The 12,702-nt window shown below is 51.4% G+C and overlaps 1 long non-coding RNA gene across 1 annotated transcript; it reads right to left on the bottom strand.

Moving 5' to 3' along the window:
• Positions 1 to 8,898: 8,898 nt before the first annotated feature.
• On the bottom strand, positions 8,899 to 9,680 carry LOC149350258 (uncharacterized). The gene is made up of 2 exons (XR_016289442.1): positions 9,426 to 9,680; positions 8,899 to 9,028 (listed from the first exon to the last, which is right to left on the bottom strand). It is a non-coding gene; the product is annotated as an uncharacterized LOC149350258 (long non-coding RNA).
• Positions 9,681 to 12,702: the final 3,022 nt, after the last annotated feature.

Genomic DNA, 12,702 nt, shown 5'->3' with positions numbered 1-12,702 from the left:
GCGTCAGGCTGGTATGGGAGAATGGTATCGAGTGGAGCAGAAGGATGACGGCCGTAAAGAAGACAGAACGGTGAGAAGCCGGTAGGTAGTCGACTGCGTTGCGGTGTTGTAGGCGTACGTCACATACGGAAGGACGAGATCCCAATTGGAATGGTCTGATGAGACGTATATAGAGAGCATATCACCGAGGGTACGGTTAAATCTTTCTGTAAGGCCGTTAGTTTGCGGGTGATAGGCAGAGCTTGTTCGGTGAATGATGTTGCACTGGCGGAGCAAGGCTTTGACAACTTCCGATAAGAAAACGCGGCCTCTGTCACTCAGCAGTTCGCGCGGTGCGCCGTGGCGAAGAATGAACCGTCGCAAAATGAAGGAGGCTACGTCAGACGCTGAGGCGGATGGAAGGGCGGCGGTTTCTGCATACCTCGTCAAGTGGTCAACGGCGACGATAGCCCAACGGTTACCGGCTGCAGTGTAGGGAAGAGGTCCATACAAATCAATGCCTACGCGGTCGAATGGTCGCGGTGGGCAAGGTAGCGGCTGCAACTCGCCTGCAGAACGGTGAGCAGGGGGCTTGCGACGTTGGCAGGGCAGGCATGAGCGGATGTGCTTAAGGATGAAGTTATACATTCCGCGCCAGTAGTAACGCAGCCGGATCCGATTGTATGTTTTGAAGACTCCTGCGTGTCCGCATTGTGGGTCAGCGTGGAAATAATCACAGACTTGCGAGCGGAGATGGCGAGGAACAACTAATAACCACTTGCGACCATCTGCGCTGTAGTTGCGGCGGTAAAGGAGATTGTCACGAATGGCGAAGTGAGAAGCTTGGCGACGGAGAGCGCGTGATGGAGAAGCCGCCGTAGGGTTGGAGAGGAAATCAAGCAGAGACGCAATCCAAGGGTCCATGCGCTGCGCTGAAGGCATGTCGTCGATGTGAAGCAACGGAGGGGAGTCTTCGAGTGTTGAGAGGCCGGCGAGCTCAACCGGAAGGGGGCAGCGAGAAAGGGCGTCGGCATCTTGGTGCTTGCGTCCGGAGCGATAAACTACGCGAGCGTCGTATTCCTGCAGACGAAGAGCCCATCTTGCGAGGCGGCCGGAGGGGTCTTTCAGTGAGGATAACCAGCAAAGCCCATGGTGGTCCGTCACGACGTCAAAGGGACGACCAGAGATAAGGGCGGAATTTGGTAAGAGCCCAAACGATAGCCAAACACTCTTTTTCCGTTACTGAGTAATTGGACTCTGCCTTCGTCAGGGTGCGGCTTGCATAGGCGACAACGTACTCAGCAAAGCCAGGTTTGCGCTGCGCGAGTACAGCCCCGAGGCCAACACCACTGGCGTCGGTGTGGACCTCGGTAGGGGCCGTCGGGTCGAAATGGCGCAGGATAGGTGGTGCGGTGAGGATGCGGCGTAAGGTATAAAACGCGTTGTCGCATGCGGGTGACCACTGTGAAAAGTCGGAGCTGCTGGATACGAGTTGTGTTAAAGGGGCAGCAATCGATGCAACGTTGCGAATAAACCTACGAAAGTAGGAACACAGGCCAAGGAAGCTGCGCAGTTCTTTGACAGATGTAGGCTTGGGAAAAGCAGCGACCGCACGAAGTTTGGCTGGGTCTGGAGAAACGCCTTCCTTGGAGACAACGTGCCCTAAGATAGTGAGTTTACGAGCGGCAAAACGGCATTTCTTCAAGTTTAGCTGCAAACCGGCCTCAGAAAGGCAGTTCAAGACGTGCCTCAGGCGATGGAGGTGGGTGTCAAAGTCCGCAGAAAAGACGACGATGTCGTCGAGGTAGCAGAGCCATACCTTCCATTTTAATCCCCGCAAAATGGTGTCCATCATCCTCTCAAATGTTGCAGGCGCATTACAAAGGCCGAAAGGCATAACTGTAAATTCGTATAAGCCGTCGGGGGTTACAAAAGCGGTTTTGGGGCGATCGGCCGCTTCCATGGGGACCTGCCAATATCCGGAACGAAGATCGAGGGAAGAAAATAGTTCGGCCCCTTGCAAACAGTCCAAAGCGTCATCGATGCGCGGAAGAGGGTAGACATCCTTCCGCGTAATCTTATTAAGGCGGCGGTAGTCGACACAAAATCGGATGGAGCCGTCTTTCTTCTTGACCAGCACAACAGGCGAAGCCCAAGGGCTACTGGAGGGCTGGATCACGCCGTCTTGGAGCATTTTATCAACTTGCTCTTCGATAGCATGGCGCTCGGTGGCAGATACACGATAGGGGCGCTGCCGCACTGGTGCGTGGTTGCCGGTGTCGATACGATGGGTGACCGTTGAAGTTTGGCCCAAGGAACTCCGATGACAGTCGAAGGAGGAGCGGAACTGGTGAAGGAGGTTAAGAAGCTGCGTCCGTTACGGGGAAGGAAGATCGGCGGCGATAGAGCGAAGGAAGAGGTCTGTAGCGGAGGAATCAGGCGCAGAAGATGGAGAGCTGAGCGCAGTCATGGCTAGATGAGGCGAATCGGCGGGGTCCTCACAGGTGAGAATGGACGCAATAGATTGTACACTGCCGAGACATTCGCCATGGTGCAAAGCAGTAGGGAAGGAAAACGGGTTAGAGACCCATAGCATGGAGAGGCCAGCAGAAATAGTGAGCACAGCGTAGGGCAGCGGGAGGGACTTGCGGCGCAGGAAAGTGCAGGCCGGCGTGAAGAGAACAACGTCATCACAAACAGAGTCACAAGAGATGCTTACAAGCGCAGTGGAGCTGGGAGGAAGGACGATGTCTTCGGTGACGACGGCTTTAGCGCAGGGAACAGAAGGAGCAGCGTCTGGCGAGACATTAGGCAAAGCGGAGAACCCAACTTCTGCGCGAGCGCAGTCGATGACAGCTTCGTGACGCGACAGGAAATCCCACCCTAAAATTAAAGAATGTGAGCAAGAAGGCAGCACGACGAACTCGATGTAGTATAGTGTGTCCTGGATTCGAACTCGAGCGGTGCATGCTGCTAACGGCGTAATCGGCTGTGCGCTGGCCGTGCGCAGCGTTAGTCCCGAAACTGGCGTCCTAACTTTCTTTAAAGAAGTACATAACTTTTCGTCCATTACCGAAATCGCTGCACCGGTATCTATCAGAGCCATCACAGACACGCCCTCAACAAAAACATCAATAAGATTCGCAGGTGATCGATGAGGTCTTCGAAATTTCGACGGGGGCGCAGTTCTTGCCTCCGGAACTGCGGCGCCTAGTTTTCCTGCTCAGAAGAATTAGGGCGACGTCGCATGGGGGAGATAGAGCGGCGTCGTGGCGAAGGGGAGCGGCGGCTGGAGAGGGCTGAACGATCAGGGGAGTAAGGACGACTTGGCGTTTGGTCGACAGCCTCAGAATATTGACGGGTTGGAGGCCAGTACCCCGAAGATTGCGCGCGTGGTGCTGGCGCTTGGAGATGGCGACGGCAGTAGCGCGCGACGTGGCCAGGCACTCCGCAAGTGTAGCATACAGGACGGTTGTCACTCGTGCGCCACGGATTGCTTGCTCTTCGAGCTGGTCGCAGGGAAGGTGAAGACGCTTGCACAGGCACGTACATTGTAGGATAGGACGACGGCGGGGGCTGTACTAGAACGTCGGCGTAAGTCCGAGGACCGGCTACAGGTCTTGGGGCGACGTCGGCGCAAGGCATGGGACTGGTGACAGACCTTGGAGCAGCATCGGCGTAAATCAAGGGTGCGGTGACAGGTGGCGGAGGATGGAAGGATGGAAGCGCCTCAGTAACCTGGTGTTGTATGGCCTGTCGAAGAGCCGGGGCCAAATGAGGCGGCGCCTGTTGAGGGCTAGGCAGAAGAGAAAGTTGCCGAGCTACCTCTTCACGGACGAAATCTTTGATTTGCTGCAGCACAGAGGTGTTGTCAGCTGCAGGCGCCAGTCCAGAAAGCGATTCAACCTGGGCTTGGTGTTGCCGAGTCAGTAATCGCTGTTTGCGCAGCTCCTCGAAGCTCTGGCAGAGCGTGAACACATCCTTAACGGTGCGCAAGTCGCGGGCCAATAGCATCTGAAAGGCATCATCGTCGATACCTTTCAAGATGTGTTTTATCTTGTCGGCTTCGGACATGTTCGCATTGACACGTTTGCATAAGTCAATGACTTCTTCTATATAGCTGGTGAAGCTTTCGCCGACGTGCTGCGAGCGCTCACGCAAACGCTGTTCAGCCCGAAGTTTCCGGACAGTGGGGCGACCAAAGACTCCGGCAAGCTTCGTTTTGAAGGCCGCCCATGTTCGGATGTCTCCCTCATGGTTCCGATACCAGAGGTTAGCGACCCCCGTTAGATAAAAAATTACGTTGTTCAGCTTCGTATCGTCGTCCCATCTATTGTACAGGCTCACCCGTTCGTATGACGCGAGCCAGTCTTCCACGTCATTCTCATCGTCTCCGCTGAAGATTGCCGGATCTCGCTGGCGAAGGGAGCCGGCGCAGATGAGAGCTGGTCCCGTTTGCACAGATTGGGTTTGGGCGTCTTCTGGCATTTCTAGAGTGGGAAGAGTGCGGTTACGCAGCTCCACGATGGAGATTTCTACCCCGCGACTCCACCAAATGTAAGATGGGTACTGGGATGGTTAGAGTACTGTGCGCCGGCGGTAGACACAGAGACACAGGCCTCGTAGACACAGAGGTCCAGCACCACGAGCACACACACAAAGCGATGGCAATGCCGCTCAACACAACGGTAAGAAGTTCGTCGTCGTCTTCGCTTGAACAGGAACTTCTTCGTCGTTACAGTACTAAGAACATGACTAAGACATGGCATGAACATTTTTTTTTTCTGCTCAGTTACAAACTTTCTAGCCTGTGCTAGCATATTGTCACGGAACCAAGAATCGAGACACCGTTCTCCAGCAGCGTTTCTAGAAGCAGCTCTTGGGGCGCGTGGGCCAACCTTCACCTCCTTGTCTTCTGATGCTACCTTGGCCCTTCTGGTGGCATTATTCCCCCCCTCCTCCCCCAAAAAAAGAAAAAACGGAAGACAATTGGGACTCTGAACGCTACGGGCTAACTGGAAGGGGTAACGGAACAACAAATGAAGGGACAAAAGGACAGGAGGCAAACGGGCTTGTGCGAAGAAAGAAAACGAAAACAACTGTGGAAGCACTGTCAGTTAGTACGGGAAATAGGGCTTAATATGGAGTACGTGCACTACTTCAGGCTGGGGTCGACGGCACGCACTCTGCACAGAAGTGTTGGGCAGAAAGTCACATCTATGATGCGACGCAATACTCTGTAGGGGCCGAAGTAGCGGCATAGGAGCTTTTCCGACAAGCCTGGGCAACAGACAAGGGTCCACACCCGCTCTTGGTCGTCGGGTTGGTACTTGACGTGGCGGGGTCGCTGGTTGCAGCGGCGTGCATCTGTGCACTGTTGTCTCCTGATGTGCAGGAGGGCGAGTTAGCGGGCTTCCTCCGCGTTTTGGACAAATTCCTCGGCGTGTGACGTGAGTGCCCGGTCGTCGGCAGTGCATGGAAACATGGCATCCAGCATTGTGTGCACATCACCCCCATAAACAAGGCGAAATGGCGTAAAATGAGCTGTCTCCTGTACGGCCATATTGTACGCGAAAGTCACGTATGGGAGGATCTCGTCCCAAGTCTTTTGTTGGGCGTCTACGTACATTGCGAGCGTATCCGCTACGGTTTCGTTGGGTCGCTCGGTGAGCCCATTTGACTGTGGGTGGTAGGCAGTAGTCTTGAGGCGGCTGGTGTGGCTTAGCTCTAATACCTCGTACATGAGCTTCGCTGTGAAAGCCGTTCCTCGATCTGTGATCACGTTGGACGGGGAGCCATGTCGTAAAACAATGCATTGCATGAAAAACTGCACGATTTCAGAACATGTGCCACGCGGCACCGCCTTGGTTTCTGCATAGCGTGTCAGGCAACATTTATCCACTTATTGCCAGCTGATGATACAGGGTATTGGGCCCAGAAGATCCATGCCGACTTGGTCAAAGGGTGTCCGAGGCGGTGCAACTGGTTGGAGCAAACCCGTGGTCTTGAGGGGAGGTGATTTGTGGCGCTGGCATTCACGGCAACCTCGGACGTAGCGGCGGATGGTTGCAGCAAGTTTTGGCCAATAATATGCCTGGCGTACTTGAGCGAAGGTGCGTGTAAATCCCAAGTGACCAGAGGTGGGCTCGTCGTGAGAGGCAAAAAGGATGTCAGCACGGAGGTCTGCCAGCGCGACGAGGAGGTAGGCATGGGCACCGTGGCTGGAGTTTTTCTTGAACAGGATGCCATTGCGCATGCAAAAGGAGGAAAGGTTCCGTGAAAACTCCTGGGGTATGGTAGCAGTGCGGCCCTGCAAATGGTCAATGACAGATCGGAAGCTGATGTCAGCTCGCTGCCTCGCTATGACGTCGGAATCGCTAATCACTCCAAGGAAACGACTGTCGTCCTCTGTGCTATCATCAGTTTGCTCAACCGGTGCTTGGGAGAGCGTGTCAGCATCTTCGTGCTTGCGTCCAGATTTATACGCTATTGTGCAATCAAATTCCTGGAGGCGGAGACTCCACCTTGCTAGGCGGCCTGGTGGGTCCCGTAGATTGGCCAGCCAGCACAAGGAATGGTGGTCTGTCACTTTTTTGAAATGGTGGCCGTAGAGGTAAGGGCAAAACTTCATCGTGGCCCATACAACCACGAGGCACTCCTTTTCCGAGGTAGAGTAGTTAATTTCAGCGCGAGACAGAACGCGACTCGCATGCGCAATCACACGTTCCATGCCATCTTGGTGCTGGACTAGGACTACCATGCCCTGAGCACGGGCCATTGGATTCTACCTCGCCGCCTGCCCCACGACAAGCCATGCAAGGTACTGATTACTACACCCTTCATAATCCACGAGTACCGAAGCTCTTCCATGGCAGTCAGCTTGAAGACGTGGAAGACTGGCTCGTGCAGTTTGAACGCGTCGCATCAATCAGCGGGACGCCGCCGTGAAGTTGCGGAATGTTTTCTTCAGCCTGGAAGACAGCGCTCGCACTTGGTACGAGAATCGTGAATCGTGGTACGAGAATTGTGTCTCGATTCTTGATTTTGTGACATATTTTGGGGGGAGGTGCTGGGTGGTCCTAGGTGTTGGCGACCGACTCGGTGAACTGGTGCGTCGAGCGGCAGAGGCCCGAGGTCCGCGGAGCGAGGAGGGGTGTGTGACATTGGCCAGGAAAGTACTCAGCGCACTCCACCAAAAATATGCCACGAAACCAAGAATCGAGACACCGTTCACCAGCAGCGTTTCCAGCAGCATCTCTCAGGGCGCGTGAGCCAACCTTCACCTCCTTGTCTTCTGATGCTACCTGGGGCCACCTGGTGGTAATATTACTGCAATGTAAATAATGGAAATGCCTGCACTGTACAAAATGCTGTTAGACTTGGAGGTACTCCACCTGCAAGGCTACTAAATACCTCTTACATGCGGTAAAGTTTATATCGGCCCAACTTGCTATTCTGTAAGATAAGGAGACACTAAGCCTCTGACATTCTGGAGATGCATACCTCCCATGTAATTGGAGTGAATGGAGATGCTCTTTTTTCATGGCATTTCAGTTGCTGGGTGTGAAAGGACCAGATATAAATGAGAATAAACCTACACAACGAGCAATTAAGCAATGAGCAGTGTGTCTTGGATTTAGGCTGTTATGTGCTGTTAGACTTCGAAATACTCCACCTGCTAGGCTACATACCTCTTACATGTGGTAAAGTTTATGTCTACGAATCCAACTATTCTGTAAGATGAGGAGACACCAAGCATCTGACAGCTGTAGATGCATACCTCCCATGTAATTAGAGTGATTGGAGATGCTCTTTTTTGATGGCATTTCAGTTGCTGGGTGTGGAAGGACTAGATATGAATGGGAACAACTAGACACCTACTTTTTAAGTATGTCTGAAAAGAAGTTTCATTTTCCATGTTCTGTATTCACGTAACTGCTTGCATGTGCTCATTTTGGCTTGCTGGGTGGTGCTTTTCTGTGTTAAACCACAGTTTTAACTCTTTGCCTCAGTCCTCTGCGCCTTCTTAGTTTTTTGCTAATGTTCCGCTTAAGTCGTTTACTAACTCATGCAGATCTCTACTTTTCTACATTTCAACTGTAACATATATAATCTAAGCTATGTCTGAGCAAGCCTTCATTACGGTCAGTTTGTTTTACCATGTCCACCAGTAGAGAGTGGAGGGAAAAAGCCGCTAAGTGGAGCTTGACATGCCTCTCGCCCATACAGTGGAAAGTAGCAGGCAACAAAGCTTACGTAAACACTAAAGACAACAGAACATGTCAACTGTGAAGTCATTCAGTAATGTTTCTCGCATTTATCACAGTGCATACTCGCTGCTCAGTAATTTATTACCCCATTAGACATTCTGCATGGATGCAACGATGTGTTTTGTTTGAACATGGCATGACCCCAGTAAACCATAAAACGTACCATAGACATCAGCAAGATATTTACGCTGGACATTAGACACCTCCATTAGACATCCATATTAGTACCGTTTACGAAAACTCTACGTACCTACAACATGGAAATTGGGGTCCAGTTCACGTTGTAGGTACGTACTGCAGACATCACGCTCTACATTTATCAGATATTTGTGAACATGTAAGTACGCCCAGTCTACGTAGCCTAGACGTCTATATAAAGAGAATATGACTATACATAGATCAATATCCAGGTGAAAATTTCTAACTGGTTCCAGTCCTACTGTTTTAAGAGACACATTTCCAGACTGGAACCAGCTGCAATACGAGATGCAGCTGACACCTGTTACAATTCCAGATGGAACGGAGACCTACTGCATCCCAGCCACAGACTTCCCTATGGAGTCGTCGGGACGTCCAAGCACTCCAGCTAGCTCAAATACAGTTGAGTAAGCGAGTACATGGCCATCATGGGAGCCCAAAACACTGCAGATGACTTCCTAGTGCGTCAGTATTTTATTGCGCTCGGCGCTTTCACTGAATCTTCTCGTTGAGCATAATCGTCAGGTTAACAGCTGCGGTGGCATCAATACTCTTCTGCCTAGCCCAATAGGTCAGGGTTGCTGCAAAAGAAAGCATAATTGTTCATTTTTACAGGTGACAAGAGAATGGCACAGCAACCACAACAAACAAACCCAGTAATTTACGCCACTTTTACCGACGCAAGTCTATGAAGCGTGAAAGGTTGCCCTTGCAGCACTAAAAGGCAGTCGTGCTGAGCGGAGTGTGCTTGCACACGCACTTCGGCACACCATCCGAACGCATGCCCACATTTCGGTAGTAGAGGCCAGTTGCATACATCACCAGCCTTTGTTTCAATACACAGCGAGTTTGGCAAAACAGCCAAAGGAGTAAGCGTAAAAATATAACGTGCCGATAAATGCGTTAGAATTTTTTCATTACGAACGCAAAAATAGCATAAAATACACTTCAATGAGTAAACTGAGACTGAGTACGCACCAAGAAAGGTCACGATCCCAGCCGGTGAAAACGACTTGTAGTCCTAATTCGTACTGACGGGTCCACTTCGCCGAGTAGTAAAAGCAAGCAAACTGTCTTCCTTCAGCTCCATCAAGGAAAGAACGGTTGAACAATCTCGCCAGCTATAATAAGGGAATAATTAATTCTGTGTCGAGGTTCTTCAAACACAATGTTCCCACGGAACACGATTGAAATCGCACACGCCCTGCGCTCTACCACTGCCGCCATGGCTGAACCTAGCCTCGTGCGGATGTGCGAAACTGTCACATATTTTGCATCGTCTCTTTTTTGTACTTAGTAGCAGGCTTGGTGTGGCATGAAAAATAAGTTAATTATTTTTAAATTGTAACATATTGTCACGACCAGAGGAGCCGCGAAGGTAGGCGTCGGCAAGAACCCAAGACTGGGAGCGGGAGCCTTCTTTTTAATTATCGAGCCAGCTTCCACGACACAGAACAGAACAGCGCGCCACGAGATCCCACCGCCGCTACGTCGTCGTCTTCGACTCAGCGCGGAGGCCGCGCGGCGCGTTAGGCGCGTGGCATTATTCCCCCCCGCGAAAGCAAACATCGTCTCGATGTGGAATGGGATATGTACAGTGAGGGGAGGACTGGGGGTGAGGTGAACTATACAGTGCGCGCTAGATGACATGCAGGGGAGTCAAGTTCACACGTGGGGTAAGGGGAAAAGGTACGAAGCAGCGTGAACACAGCGCTCAGTCACGCGAAAAGTACGGCTTTAAGCGCACTACATGCACGATTTCAGGCCGTTGACGCTGAGGGCCGACGACCACAGTTCCATGGGGGACAACTTCGTAGTTGACGCTGTTCAGGCGGCGCAGGACCTTGTACGGGCCAAAATACCTGTTTAAAAGCTTTTCGCTCCTAACCCGTGATGACACGTCATTTTCCTGGGGCAACGAACAACAGACTGCCTTCGACGAGTTACGACGCCTACTCCAATCACCGCCCATCCTAGCACATTTCGACGAAGATGCCGACACGGAGGTGCACACGGATGCGAGCAACGTCGGTCTTGGCGCCGTTCTAGTTCAGCGGCAAAACGGTGTCGACAAAGTAATTGCCTACGCCAGCCGCGCACTGTCGCGTGCTGAGTTGAACTACTCTACCACGGAAAAAGAATGTTTAGCGGTAGTCTGGGCCGCCGCCAAGTTCCGCCCATACCTCTATGGCAGACCGTTTCGTATCGTCACCGACCACCACTCGCTGTGCTGGCTGAAAAATTTAAAGGACCCTTGCGGCCGCCTAGCACGTTGGGCATTACGCCTGCAGGAATTCGATTTCACCGTCACCTACAAGTCAGGCCGGAAACACACCGACGCTGATACCTTGTCACGTGCTCCCGTCGAACCTCCTCCGCAAGACACCACCGACGATGATAGCTTCCTTGGAGCGGTCAGCACATCAGAGCTCGTTTCCAGACAGCGTGCCGACGCCGAGCTCCGTCTGCTCATCGAACATCTCGAAGGTGGGTGCCCTGAAATACCACGAAACCTAGCTCGTGGACTATCGTCGTTCTGCCTGCGGAGAGTGGTGCTTTATAAAAAGAACTCTACTTCAAGTCCGACAACTTACCTGCTCGTCATACCGTCTGATCTGCGGGATGAAGTCCTCCTTGCCTGCCATGATGAACCGACTTCCGGCCACCTTGGAGTTACCCGCACCTTATCCCGAATCCGGCAGAACTATTACTGGCCCAACCTAACTTCAAGTGTCAAGCATTATGTCCGGACATGCCGGCAATGCCAGCGGCGAAAAAAACCCGCGCTCAAGCCTCCTGAGCTGCTTCAGTGCATCGAGCCGCCACAAATACCATTCGACAAAGTCGGCAAGAACCCAAGACTGGGAGCGGGAGCCTTCTTTTTAATTATCGAGCCAGCTTCCACGACACAGAACAGAACAGCGCGCCACGAGAGCCCACCGCCGCTACGTCGTCGTCTTCGACTCAGCGCGGAGGCCGCGCGGCGCGTTAGGCGCGTGGCAATATTACTTTTTTCACAGCTGCAATCGCCATGCGCAGTTTGCGCTATTATTGATAAAATACGATACGAACTACAACGCGATGGCGGCTTAGACAATTCACCGCACTTTCCCCGCCGCCGCCTGTCCGCAGCATAGAACAGGCATATGGGCAGCGCATGTAGCATGAAGGCAAGATGACCAATTATCATTAGGGTAACGGGCTGGATTCAGAGAGAATGCAAGCACAGCAGAGAGGATCAGGGCAGGTGGGCAGATGAGGTTCGGAAGTTTGCTGGGATAAGGGGGCCGCCGCTGGCACAGGGTTAACTGGAGAAATTTTCGGCCTGCACTGGACATGATTACAGTGTTGACATGATGGTAAAAAGCGGGACTCAAGAAGTTTATTCTCAAGAAATATGAGATCACACATTCAGCAACACAAATGCCTAAGCTTTCCTCAGCTCAACATTCCAATAGTTATCATTGCTAGCGCGATTAGCAGATTTAAGACATTTTTGAAAAAAAAAAATAACTCCCAAAAATTGAACTGAACCAATTCTTGTATTTTAAATAGTTGGATAAGTTGAATAAAACATGCTTAATCAGAAAAAATGGTTATTATATAGTCCTGGCTGCTAAATAACAAACAAGTTTTTTAGTGTGTCCTCACTTTTCAGTGTGGTTGAGATAGCTTGCAGGCTGTAGCACAAGGTATAAATTGAATGTAAGAATAGTAATGAAATAACAATGCGAATCCTGACCAAAGCGACTGGCATTTCAAACCAACTGCGTACAGTTGAGTCAGAAACCTGATGCGTGTGCATTCAGATTTGTCTTTACTACTTCCCGTATTTTTCTTCTTTCTAGGCAGGATAATGTTGCCGTGAAGCGAGCACGAAAAAACACAGGCAGCGCTGGTCATGCCTCCAATTTGTAGTCAACAGCGATTTCAAACTTTAAATGCAGTAAGGCAACACGAAATATCGAACGATTGAAAAATATGGAATTCTTAAATTATATATCTCGCTCACATACCCAGGACGTGACAAGTAATATCTACGAGAAGTCTAGGTTAAGGCAGATATGATGTCGTGGGTACGTCTGCAGCTTTTCCACGAAAAAAGGTTGGTAGATAAGACGTCTGAGAGATTTTGGTTTGGTACATAGACGTTCAGACTTAATCTGGACATCTATGGGAGGTTTGTGGTTTGCTGGGACAGTACAATGACAATCATTAACCCTGTGCCAACACAACAGCAAATAAATTTCTGCCC

This window comes from Amblyomma mixtum, chromosome 3 (assembly GCF_055824585.1).
Source record: "Amblyomma mixtum isolate Tamu chromosome 3, ASM5582458v1, whole genome shotgun sequence".
Lineage (NCBI taxonomy): Eukaryota > Metazoa > Arthropoda > Arachnida > Ixodida > Ixodidae > Amblyomma > Amblyomma mixtum.
The sequence above is the reverse complement of the archived record's forward strand: the minus strand, read 5'-3'. Positions and strand labels throughout refer to the sequence as shown.